Below are 12023 nucleotides of genomic sequence, written 5' to 3'. Positions count from 1 at the left end.
TGCCATCCGAATCCCAGTTCACTCAGCTTGTCAGCTTGGAACCTGAGCACCTTGAATTTGCTCATTTGAACATTCCGCCAGCCTGCTGGGAGGTGTTAGCTAGGGCAAGGGCGCCCTCCACAGTGAAGACTTATAAGCTAAAGTAGAAGCGATTTTGTCTTTGGTGTGCGTTCGCTCACATTCATCCAGTGCACGCCTCCCCGGAACACATTCTGCCGTTCTTCCTGCAGTTAGCGCAGTCTGGACTGTCACACTCTACCTTAAAGGTCTTTCTAGCGGCAATATCTCGCTTTTGACAGGATGGCTCGTCCTCTCTCCATTCATCTAGAGTAATCCAACAATTTTTCAAGGGCCTCTTCCGAATGTTCCCGCCCATTCGGCGACCTCCACCCACATGGCGTCTAAACATTGTATTGGCTCAGCTCATGAAGGCGCCCTTTGAGCCAATCCACTCGGCGGATTTCAAATTCTTAACTTGGAAAGTGGCCCTTCTCCTTGCTCTGACTTCCTCCCGCAGAGTCAGTGACATTCACGCCTTTACAGTACAACCTCAGTTTCTTCAATTCAGATCGGACTGCGTTATTCTCCGCACTAATCCGGCTTTCATGCCTAAAGTGCCATCCGATTTCCATCTCAATGAACCAGTAATATTAAAGACCTTTTTCCCGCATCCGCAGTCCCCGGCGGAGCAGAGTTTACACTCTCTGGACTTGAAGAGATGTCTGAAATTTTACATTAGCAGAACACAATCCTTTCGCAAATCAGATCAGCTATTTGTGGCCTACGGACGCACTTGTAAAGGATAGTCGGTTACCAAGCCCACGATTGCCCGTTGGGTTTCTTCAGCAATCTCCTTTTGCCATCAAAGGGCTGGCAAGCCTCTTTCTTCTGGAGTAAGGGCTCATTCAACAAGAGCCATGTCATCTTCCACTGCCCTGTTCGCTGGTGTACCCATCCACCAGATTTGCCGGGCAGCTACGTGGTCCAGCAGGCACACGTTCATGAAGCACTACTGCCTGGAATCGCTTAATGAAGCAGACAGCTGTGGGACAAGCAGTTCTACGGAATCTGTTTAAATAAGGTGAGCCTCTGCTACTTCCCTCCTCCTTGGGAATTCTTTATTGCGTATTAAATACATTATCATTGTATTTCAGGCAATATTATTACGGCCTTCTCCAAGGCTGCTGCTTACTGCTCACTATTCTATTCAAGCATGTGAATCTATGAAAGACACCAATACTGGAGAACCACAGTTTACAGGCAAGTGTCTTTCATAGATTCACATGCGACCCACCCTCCTCCCCTCAGAGGCTCTCTTCTCCTCCTTCGGCTCTGTTACTCTAGTGCTCGAAAATCTGAGTACCTGAGCCTCTGAGGAGAAGGTTCTAGAGGGTGTTTGCGCCTGATTGGCTGAAGTTTGGACTATAAAACGACATTGATAGGTCAGTAAAGTGATTTTCTCAATGCTTTCCTGTGTCAATACTATCCTATGGTATTTCACTTGATATGCTAGTTCTGAAATGTATATAAAGTTTATTTGGATATGTATATGCTATTATGTGGTTATGTATGTTTGTTTATGTATATACATGACACTTATTGCTTTTTATATACCGTGGGACTCCCACTTCGACGACGGGGAATATTCAAGCATGTGAATCTATGAAAGACACCAATACTGGAGAACCACAGTTTACAGGTAAGTAACATTTGTTCTTACAATGTCAGTAGCATAAACTCGCATAAAAGCAGTGTGGAGTGCGGCGTGCAGCAGCGTGCGGCGTGCAGCAGTGTCGTGCAGCATGCAGCAGTGTCGTGCAGCATGCAGCAGTGAGTAATGCAGCATGCAGCAGTGAGTAATGCAGCAGTGTGCGGCGTGCAGCAGTGTCGTGCAGCATGCAGCAGTGAGTAATGCAGCAGTGTGCGGCTTGCAGTAGTGTCGTGCAGCATGCAGCAGTGAGTAATGCAGCAGTGAGTAATGCAGCAGTGTGAGGCGTGCAGCAGTGTGAGGCGTGCAGCAGTGTGCGGCGTGCAGCAGTGTGCGGCGTGCAGCAGTGTGCGGCGTGCAGCAGTGTGCGGCGTGCAGCAGTGTGCGGCGTGCAGCAGTGTGCGGCGTGTTTTGTAAACAAGAAAAGCAGACATCAAAGGAAGGGTGGGAGGGAACGAGCATATGGGGTGTGAGTTATAACGAAAGTTCTGGCGAAAGCAGCCTGCTGCTTTCAAGTCCGATGCCAGATGCCAGCTTCGCGCTTGAATGCCTCACATGCACTGGCCATAAACCGCATTCCTAAGGTCTTGTGCCCCTTACTAAATCTCTCTGAATACGTGAGGCGGCGCACGCGCAGGAAGTAGCTGGTGGCCAATGGAATGCGCGTGGCTGTGCGCGTAACCGCCACCCGATCCGCCTGGGAAGCCTTTGGGAGCATTTTCGGAAGCCCCTACATAAGTCTCGCTGAGCGATCGCTTACGCAATAGCTAGGCGAGACCTAAAAAAGGAGTTGTGAAGGGGAGTTGTGTATTAAAAATTTTAAAAAATGTAAAATACAAGTTTACTGGCTTTTTTCACTTCAGGATGAAGTCTTGGCCAGTGTAGCCTAGTTAGTCTGCATTATTGTCTCTTCTATCTCTTAAGTGTCTTTGCAGGGCTTCCTGAAGAAAGGCGAAAAATATCCACTTAAGATATATCTACGGCAGTGCTCCAGGGTCCCAGCACGTGGGCGGGACTATTCAAGTGCTTATGACTTGTCACAGAAATACACTTACAAGAGAACTGGAGTTACACGTAAAACTATTCCTTTCTAACCTTCTGTAACCCCTCATCTGGTAGAATCAATCTAGCCACAAATTCATTACCATAGAATATTCCTCAGGTGTCAGACTGGCTCTGGAAAGCTTTGATCAGTACACCCTGCTGCTAGGTGGCGTTCGGCTCTGTGCCAGATATATGGTGCCTATATAGGTACCACCCTAAGGTGCTGATGTCAGTTTCTTTTTGCAGTTTTCCACAAAAAAAAGCAGAGCCATGGATTTAAATTACTAAGGCCCTCATAAGGGTGACCCTAATCGTGCTACCTAATGAACTATATTCAACCTTAAAAGAAGTCTTAATATCTCCCCTTACAGACCTCCTAAACAATGTTTTCTCTGAGAAAAAAAAGATATTCCAATCTCATGGAACGATGCTATAGTGAGTATCCTATTAAAACCAGGAAAGGACCCTGCCAAATGTGAATCCTACCACCCTATCTCCCTTTTAAATTCAGATTATAAAATCTATACACAGATACTAGCAAAGAGATTAGGGGGGGTGGCAGGGTCTCTGATTCACTCAAACCAAAGAGGGTTTATTAAAGACAGACAAATCTATGAACTATCACATGAACTAGTCAGCGCAATTGACATCGCAACTCAAAACCTTATACCATTGGCGGTGATAACATTTGATGCTGCAAAAGCATTAGATAGTGTCAGTTGGCCCTTTCTGAATGCCACTTTATCTAAATTTAATCTTGGGAATAAGTTTGAGCATGCTATTATAAACATATATAAAAATCCAACAGCTAAAGTACTTGTTAACGAAGCCCTCACGGATAATATAAAGATAAAAAGAGGCACAAGACAGGGGTGTCCTCTTTCCCCGCTGCGGTTTGATTTGTATATAGAACCTCTGGCCTGCCTTCTGAGAAGAGAAGGGATAGTACCCTTTAAACATCGAGGCTGGGAAAAGAAAGTAGCACTATATGCCGACGATCTTATGATATTTACCGGTAACTTAAATAGCTCACTGCCAACGATAGAAAAAGTAATAGATCAGTTTGGATCGGTTTCTGGATATCTTGTTAATCAATCAAAAACGGAAATCTTAGAATGGAACATAACCTCAGGCAATCCATTAGTAAAAGAAAAAATAAAGTATTTGGGTATAGAATACATAAAAGATCGATAGGATACCCAGCATGAATTTCATTAGAATTCATAAAGAGATAAGAAAACTTCTTAAAGCATGGTCGGGTCTACAACTGTCCTTTCTGGGTAAATCCAATTTGATCAAAATGAATATACTACCCAAATTTACATATTTATTTAACTCTATTCCGTTAGACTTCAAGATTGAACAGATAAAAAAATTACAAGCGGAAATATCCAGCTTTATTTGGGCGGCTAAGGGGGTGAGGATTGGATGGAAGAAACTGAGGAGAAGTAAGATACAAGGAGGAATTGCGAGCCCAGATATACTTGAATACTGTAGAGGTTTCCAATTCAAGAACATAAGGAAACTCCTGGGTAAGTGGGAAATGTGGCCCACCTATATGGATGCCCTTATTGAACAAGACGGAGATCATTTTTTGTATAAATTTGGTCACCCAAAATTTTTCAAAAAGATCAAACTAAAGACTTTAAACGCTGCCGTAAGAACTTGGTACAGAATAAGTATGACTTTGAAAATCCCCTATTACAGCATAAATGCTCCCATATGGGACTCACCAGGCACCCCCGAGTGCCTAAAAGATAGTCTGGCGACCCCCATGAGGAAAGGAAATATAAACTATTGGGGACAGCTAATAGAAAATAACAAAATAATTGAATGGGAGACTGGGAAAAAAAAACTGGTTCGCTAGCAAGATTTAAATACTACCAACTTATTAGTTGGGTAAAAGATGTCAAAGAAAACCTGCAAGGGGATTATGACATTGAACAAAAGCTGTTAATTATAAATCCCTTTAAAAAGGTGGTGTCATTTTGGTATTGGGCCCTTATAAAAGCAGGTGAAACAGAATATAAAGTCCCAATTGAAATCTGGGGTAAAACCTTTCCAAGTCTGGATATACCACAGTACTGGCAAACCTCGATGGCAACTTTTGGGCGCATGGTAAAATCAGCCCCACTGAAGAAGAATCATTTGTTCACGATACACAGAGCATACTGGACTCCAAAAAAACTGTCCAAAATCAACAGCAGTTTGATAAAGAAGTGTCCTAAATGTGGGGAAGAAAGAGTGGATGATCTTCATATGTTCAGATACTGTGCCGAGCTGGAAGAATTTTGTAAACAAATTGGGAAAACCTTCTCGGAGGTACTGGAATAGCCCATAGAGGTAAGCATGATAAGTTATTTTTGGGATTAATACACAAAACATAGTCTATCCCCCACTGAACGGGGATCAGGAAAATATCCTTTTCATATTTACCTTGCTCGCCAGAAGGGAGATTTGTATTAACTGGGTAAGAAGTACACCTCCAACTCATAGAGAATGGCTGGCATCTATATTAAGGGTGTATAAACTAGATAAACAAGGGGAAAAAAGTAAAAACAAAAATTTTGGGAAAATTATAGTCAAGTAAATGATAGGGTGTCCAATGATTAAGGCAATGGTAACAATGATTTCAAACAGGGTCTTGAATTGAGTGGTATCTTGTGCCAGGAGATGGACAAAAAGGGGCCCCAACGGTTAAGAGCAGACTTATCCCCGTATTTTACACTCAAAGCTATGGACGCATCGAAATCAAAATACTCCAAAATAAAATTGCTTACGAGGACAAAAAAAAATAAAAAAAAAATTGACGCTAATGTCGGTTTGCAAAGCAGGGAGGATCGGTAAGGAACCTGCAGCTAGAGCCTCTAGAGGACGAGTTACCAAAGGTAACCTGTTCACCAGATGGACGCGTTACCAAAGGTAACCTGTTCACCAGATGGACGCGTTACCAAAGGTAACCTGTTCACCAGATGGACGCGTTACCAAAGGTAACCTGTTCACCAGATGGACGCGTTACCAAAGGTAACCTGTTCACCAGATGGACGCGTTACCAAAGGTAACCTGTTCACCAGATGGACGCGTTACCAAAGGTAACCTGTTCACCAGATGGACGCGTTACCAAAGGTAACCTGTTCACCAGATGGACGCGTTACCAAAGGTAACCTGTTCACCAGATGGACGCGTTACCAAAGGTAACCTGTTCACCAGATGGACGCGTTACCAAAGGTAACCTGTTCACCAGATGGACGCGTTACCAAAGGTAACCTGTTCACCAGATGGACGCGTTACCAAAGGTAACCTGTTCACCAGATGGACGACAGCATATTCCTTACCTTAGAATAGATACCCCAAGCAATATCTCCCGGGATGAGAGTCTGCTAACAATTTAGTCCAAGAACACCACGCAAAGATCATAGCAAACAAGAACAGTTTAACATAAGGAGGGACCTAGAAGCAATTTGATGTGAACCGCAATGGTGTGTTGATCAGATACACTGACCAGGTTCATCCTAGCCAAAGATTTACCTTCTTCCTTTAAATCCCAATCCACCACAGGAGTACACTTCTTAATCAATTTGGCCATTTTCAAGATGGGAAAGTCTTCCGCCACACTGACCTGGTTTCCAAGGACTGGAGACGTGCATGAGCATGCACTATGGTGACCCTGGTGTCTAAACATCAAAATCCAGTTTTAGGTAGTCCCTGTACCCACAACCTCAGACACAGCAGTCTGTTAGAACAAAGACATGGGACACAAGATCTGTTGTGGCCGCCGGCCTTTGAAATGCACCCCAATTTATTGTAAACCTGTCAAACAAGCAGCAACGCTTGTCAGAAAAATGTAAAAAGTCAACTGCGATTTAGGCCTTACTGACTTTGAACAAAAGAGCACTGTCCAAGTGTCAACTAAGGTTTCCCTGACAGGGAAGGCCTCTGACGTGTGCCCAAAGTGTCATATGAAAAAACTCCTGCAGACCTGTCAATCAGGATGTAACATTTTTGCAAGACTTGACAAAATTCAGTGTCAAAAAGGTTCCTCAGCATATTCAGTCTGGTTCATGGAAGTCATCTTTGACCATTAAGGTCAGCCTATTGAGTGCTCCTGGGAACAAGTTTACACCTAATTCATGCCTATTTAAATGCTAATTACTGGCTGATCCGAGACCAAAATGCAGTGACATCGGGCAGGGCAAAGGTAACTTTCTAAAAAGTTTCCTCACCGTAATATTTAGGAACATTCCGACTACCATTGAAATGGATTTTTAGTTACTATCAAGTTATTTTCTATGAAGTCCCATCATGCCAGTAATTTCCTATGAAGCAGCCAACCCTTCTACCGTAAAAACAGCTTCAATTTGAGCTAGTCACTGTAAGGAAGCTTAGCTTTAAAAAATTCAGGTCCTACTTTTAAATGCCATGAACACGGAGTTATAGGTAATAAGGCCTACGTGGGGGGGGGGTAGCACGTGCGTGGCTTTACATTTTTTAAAGCTTTAGGCCAACCAAAATAAGTTAACGTGACAAGGATAATTTGCAGTCAAATCATACAAAGCCCAGACTCAGTCATTTGGCACTGTAGGTGATGGTACAACAGGTACTGCAGTCCACTTGACATTTAATTTACAAGCTTTAAAAACGAGAGGGGGTCCAAGGGAAGTTTAAAGACCTGCAAGAATTGAATCCCCAAGTAATTACTCACAAAACAAAATCCTTGGGTCTGGGATGCCTAGCCAAACAGGAAGCGGCACTAAATATTCTTGGAGCTTGTGGGGGAATCCCTTTCAGGATGCAATCCCTCACCCACCAAAGGTGGCATGCTTCATCATCTGGGATTCTTAGCGGGAACACCTTGTCCCGCCAAGAGGTACAACTTCTGTCAGACGTCTGACACATGCAGTTCTAAATCCATACTGCAGGTGCAAGGTTTTTAATCCTGGCAGTGAGACCATGTTAATAAAGGCAGCCTCATCACTCCCTTTAGCGAGTTTTACTACCACTACCCACAGTTTGATAATTTTTTTTGTTGCACTGCACCCTCACCACAACCAGTTAGTGTTCTTCTCATCTGCATGATTTTGTAGATCCTAAAGAGTATGAATAAAACATCCCTCAACTCCTTCCTCTGAGAGGAAGTTGTAGCCCTTGGCAGGACTAGGGGTTCCAGCCAAGAGGAGAATCCCAGATGAAGCATGCCACCTTTGGCGGGTGAGGGATTTCGTCCTGAAAGGGCTTTCCTACAAACGCTGAGCTAATCTTACGTGCCTCTGTTTTCCCAAGCATCCCAGATTCATTTAGTTTACAAGCCATGGTTACATGTTGGTACCATATACATGGTGGGGTGTTTGTCAGGTAATTCAAAAGACATGGGCTAGATTGGGCAGGTATTGGAAGGGAAAGGTGGACCTTGCAATTTGTAACACCCCCCACCTCAAATCACATTTATCCTCAGGATATAGATTCCCCCAGGGTGGGCTAGACCGGAAGAAAACCATTGCAGCTGACCAGACCTCTCCTGAGCACTTTACATAAACACCAGTTACATTACACAAGGACATTCATTTTTTAATGTCATGGTGGGGTGGTGGAGGGGGGGGGGGGGGCGGAGAGGAGATTATTTGCCCAGAATCACAGACTGTTGAGCATCATTGCAGAGACTCGACCCCGGTTCCCCAGATTTGAGACGGCCGCCCAAGCAGCTAGGCTACATCCTTTGCCCCCTATAGCACCAAAAGAGCTTGTTGAGCTGTTGTCCAAGACGCAAAGGCCGACCATGCTGAAAGGGCATACCATGGGAGTGCTCCTGAATGTAGTACTGCTGGTGAACATGTATGGTTGTGCAAAGGATCGAGCCATAACCAGACCATGCTTGAATAGTTACAGGGCAGAACCTGCCTTCTCACTGAAAAAACAAGCACCATTGAACAGCATGTCCCATATTCATCTGGCGAGCACAGGAGAATCTAGTGATTCACATCCTAGTATGGATAATGCCGGCATTAGCCAAGCCCATGTACCGTGCCACTCAAGCCATCGTGTCCAAAGCACAGAAGTGGTTTTGCTGCATTTGTTCATCTCAACCATGGCAAAATGGTCTGAAGATTATAGAAAGATTCAGCATTTTCAACTGTACAATCTCCTACAAGGCAGGGATTACAGTGGGTGAGAAGTATGAGAAGTACAATTACATTTAGGGAGCAAACACACGGTTCCATGAAGAGATTACCTCACCAATGGCCTCGATTTTCTTCAGATTCCCTGACAGGTGAAAATAGGAGTGTGGGTCTTGCTTGGAGGGAGAGAATGCCTGAGGAGGAGGTTTGCTTACACCATTCATCAAGGAGGGGGGATTGCGCTCCAGTCAATGCTGGACTGAAGCAGGAGCAACAGTTCAACTGTTGTCCAATATGATTTTGGAACTAAGAGTCATGGTCATCTGTGGGCACAAGACAGCGATTGCAAAGAGGTTAGATCTACTCTGGCACCTGGAAGGCGGAAGCAAGGATCAAAAAAGGTAGAAGTACCCATCAGAAAAATCCAAAGGTAGAAGTAACCATCTGAAACGCACCTCCTGCCTTCACATATTAAGTTCTAGGATTATCATACATCCACCACCAATGTAAATTACTCATGTGTTCATCTCCAGCACTAAAAAAAAGTTCCCCCTCTGATAGCCTTGCCTTCGTCATCGCAACAGGACCCAAAGTGAGTTGCTGTATTGGGCAGGTTGTATAATCCTTTAGAACCTGCATGCTCTTGCTTGCGAGGGGCATAGTTTACAATAAGGAATGCATTACCGGTTACTGCAGCTATCCAGTTTTGGTATCTTTTCATAGATACACATGCCTGAATCATTGCTCGTCGGGATGGGAGTCCCCGGTACATAAAGTAATCTCATTAGACAGTAATAGGCCAAGGGCCTCACCTTAGTAACATACATGTCCTTTTGTAAAAAAAGGACCAAACTGGAGTAGAGCCAATCAGCTATCACCACCCTCTGGAACCTTCCTGGAAGGAGCTCTAGTCCTTCAGATTTTCATAAGCACAGTGCTAAGTAGTTGTATCACTGAGATACCCAAGAGTCCTTCCAGGGGAGGTGGGTGGGTTGCATGTGAATCTATGAAAGATACCAATACTGGATAACTGCAGTTACAGGTAAGTAACGCATTCCTTATCCAGTATTAGGGTATCTTTCATAGATTCACATGCCTGAATCAGAGTAGTAAGCAATAAACACATTCCAAATGTTACAGTATATATGAATTCACCAGATAACGTGAAAATAGAAAGTACCAAAAAGCAATGAAATAACATAGTAAGAAACACAATAGAGAAATGTGCGTATAGAAGAAAGGATGGTGGGATGAAAGGAAGGGCTCACCTCTAATGAAATAGGTGACGGAGCACCGCTTGTCCCACTGCAGCGTCTCATGAGTTCCATATCCAGGCAGTAATGCTTGGTAAATGTATGCGGCGTCTTCCATGTTGCCGCTCTGCAAATGTCTGCAATGGGCACACCTGCAAAAAGTGGCACCGAGGTAGAAATTGCCCTTGTGGAATGGGCTCAAACTTTGGCATGCAGGGGCTGCCCAGCTTGCTGGTGACAAAAAGTAATAGCTGCGGAGATCCAGCTAGAGATACTTTGTTTAGTGAGTGGGAGACCTTTCCTAGGTCGACTAAGCCACAAAGAGTTGGTTGGATTTGCGGAATGGTCCGTCTAGTCAATGTAGAATTTTAGGCAGCGTTTAAGATACGGAGAAGGCAGGGTCCTTTCTGCCACTGTTTGAGGATTTGGAAAAAAGGATCGTAACACTAGGCTCATTGAGATGGAAGTTTGACTGGACCTTAGGTATAAATTTTGGATGTGTGTAGTATAACCCTGTCGTGTTTGAACTGAAGGAAAGGGTCTTGAATTGAGAAAGCATGAAGTTCTCACTCGCCTTGCCGAGGTAAGGGCTAGAAGGAGCGCTGTTTTCCAGGAGAGATACTCAAGATCAGCGCTCTATCGGTTCATACGCCGAGCCAGAACTGTGTTGAGTTGCCATGAAGGAGGTTAAGTCTTTACAGGCGGGAATGTCCTAAATAGGCATTTAAGAAATTGTTTAATCAACCTATTAGACCACAGAGAAGGGCCTGCAAAAGGATCTCCTGAAACGGGATATTGCTGCCAGATGGACTTTAATGGAGGTATGTGCAAGACCAGAGTTCGCCAGATGAGATGGTAAGGCAGTATTTGCTTGAGAGGATGAAAGAGGGTGTATTTTGTTTGACTTGCACCAGATACAGAACCTCTTCCATTTTAAGGAATAAGTTGTGTTAGGACTGTGCTCAAGCCAGAGATACTCTACAGTCTGGAGGCATGTCTAGACCCTGGAACTCTAAACTCAGGAGCCAAGCTGATAATCAGAAATGCTGGATCCGGATGCTGGACTTGTTGGTTGTTCATTGTGAAAAGAGGGAAACCGTTTCAACTGGATCGCTGGTTCCAGGGAGAGACTGAAGCTCCGTGAACCAGTGTTGGCGCGGCCAAGCTGGAGCTGCAAGGTTCTGCTTTCATTTTTCTGAGAACCCTGGTTCCAGGGGAATTGGCGGAAAAGTGTATGCAAAGACGTTGCACCATTCGATCGAAAATGCATTCCCTAGAGATCCCTTCTGGGGATGCCAGCTTGCGAAGTGTTGGCATTTGGCGTTCTGCTTGGTAGCGAATAGGTCTAGAAGAGGTGTGCCCCATTGAGAGAATATGCAGTTGCGAGTCCGCTGATTCAATTCCCATTCGTGACATGCTGTGTTGTCTGCTCAAAGAGTCGGCCAGAACGTTGTGTGTTCCTGGAACATACGCTGCCCGAAGACAAATGTGATGGAGCAACCAGTTCCAGATTTATTGCGACTCGTGAGAACGTTAGAGCGCAAGTCCCTCCCTGCTTGTTTAAATAGTGCATTGTCGAGGTATTGACAGTCCGCACAAACTCTAGTGAATCTGATCTGTGGTAGAAATGCCAGAAGAGCGATCTAAACCGCTCGTAGCTCCAGGAAATTTGTGGAGTTCTTTCGGAAAGGGACCATTTCCCTCTGATCTGGAGTTCTTGGAGGAAAGCTCCCCAACCTTCCAGGGACGCATCTGTTGTGATGGTATGTGGAGAAGCAGGAAGCAAGAAAGGCAAGCCTTGAGAAAGGTTCGGAGGGCAAATCCACCACCGTAGAGCCTTTATCATCTGAGGGGGTCACCGGGATGACATCGAATGATTCTGTACATTGGACTCATTGAGCCCAT

This window comes from Triturus cristatus, chromosome 10 (assembly GCF_964204655.1).
Source record: "Triturus cristatus chromosome 10, aTriCri1.1, whole genome shotgun sequence".
Taxonomy (NCBI): domain Eukaryota; kingdom Metazoa; phylum Chordata; class Amphibia; order Caudata; family Salamandridae; genus Triturus; species Triturus cristatus.
Note: the sequence above shows the minus strand (reverse complement) of the source record.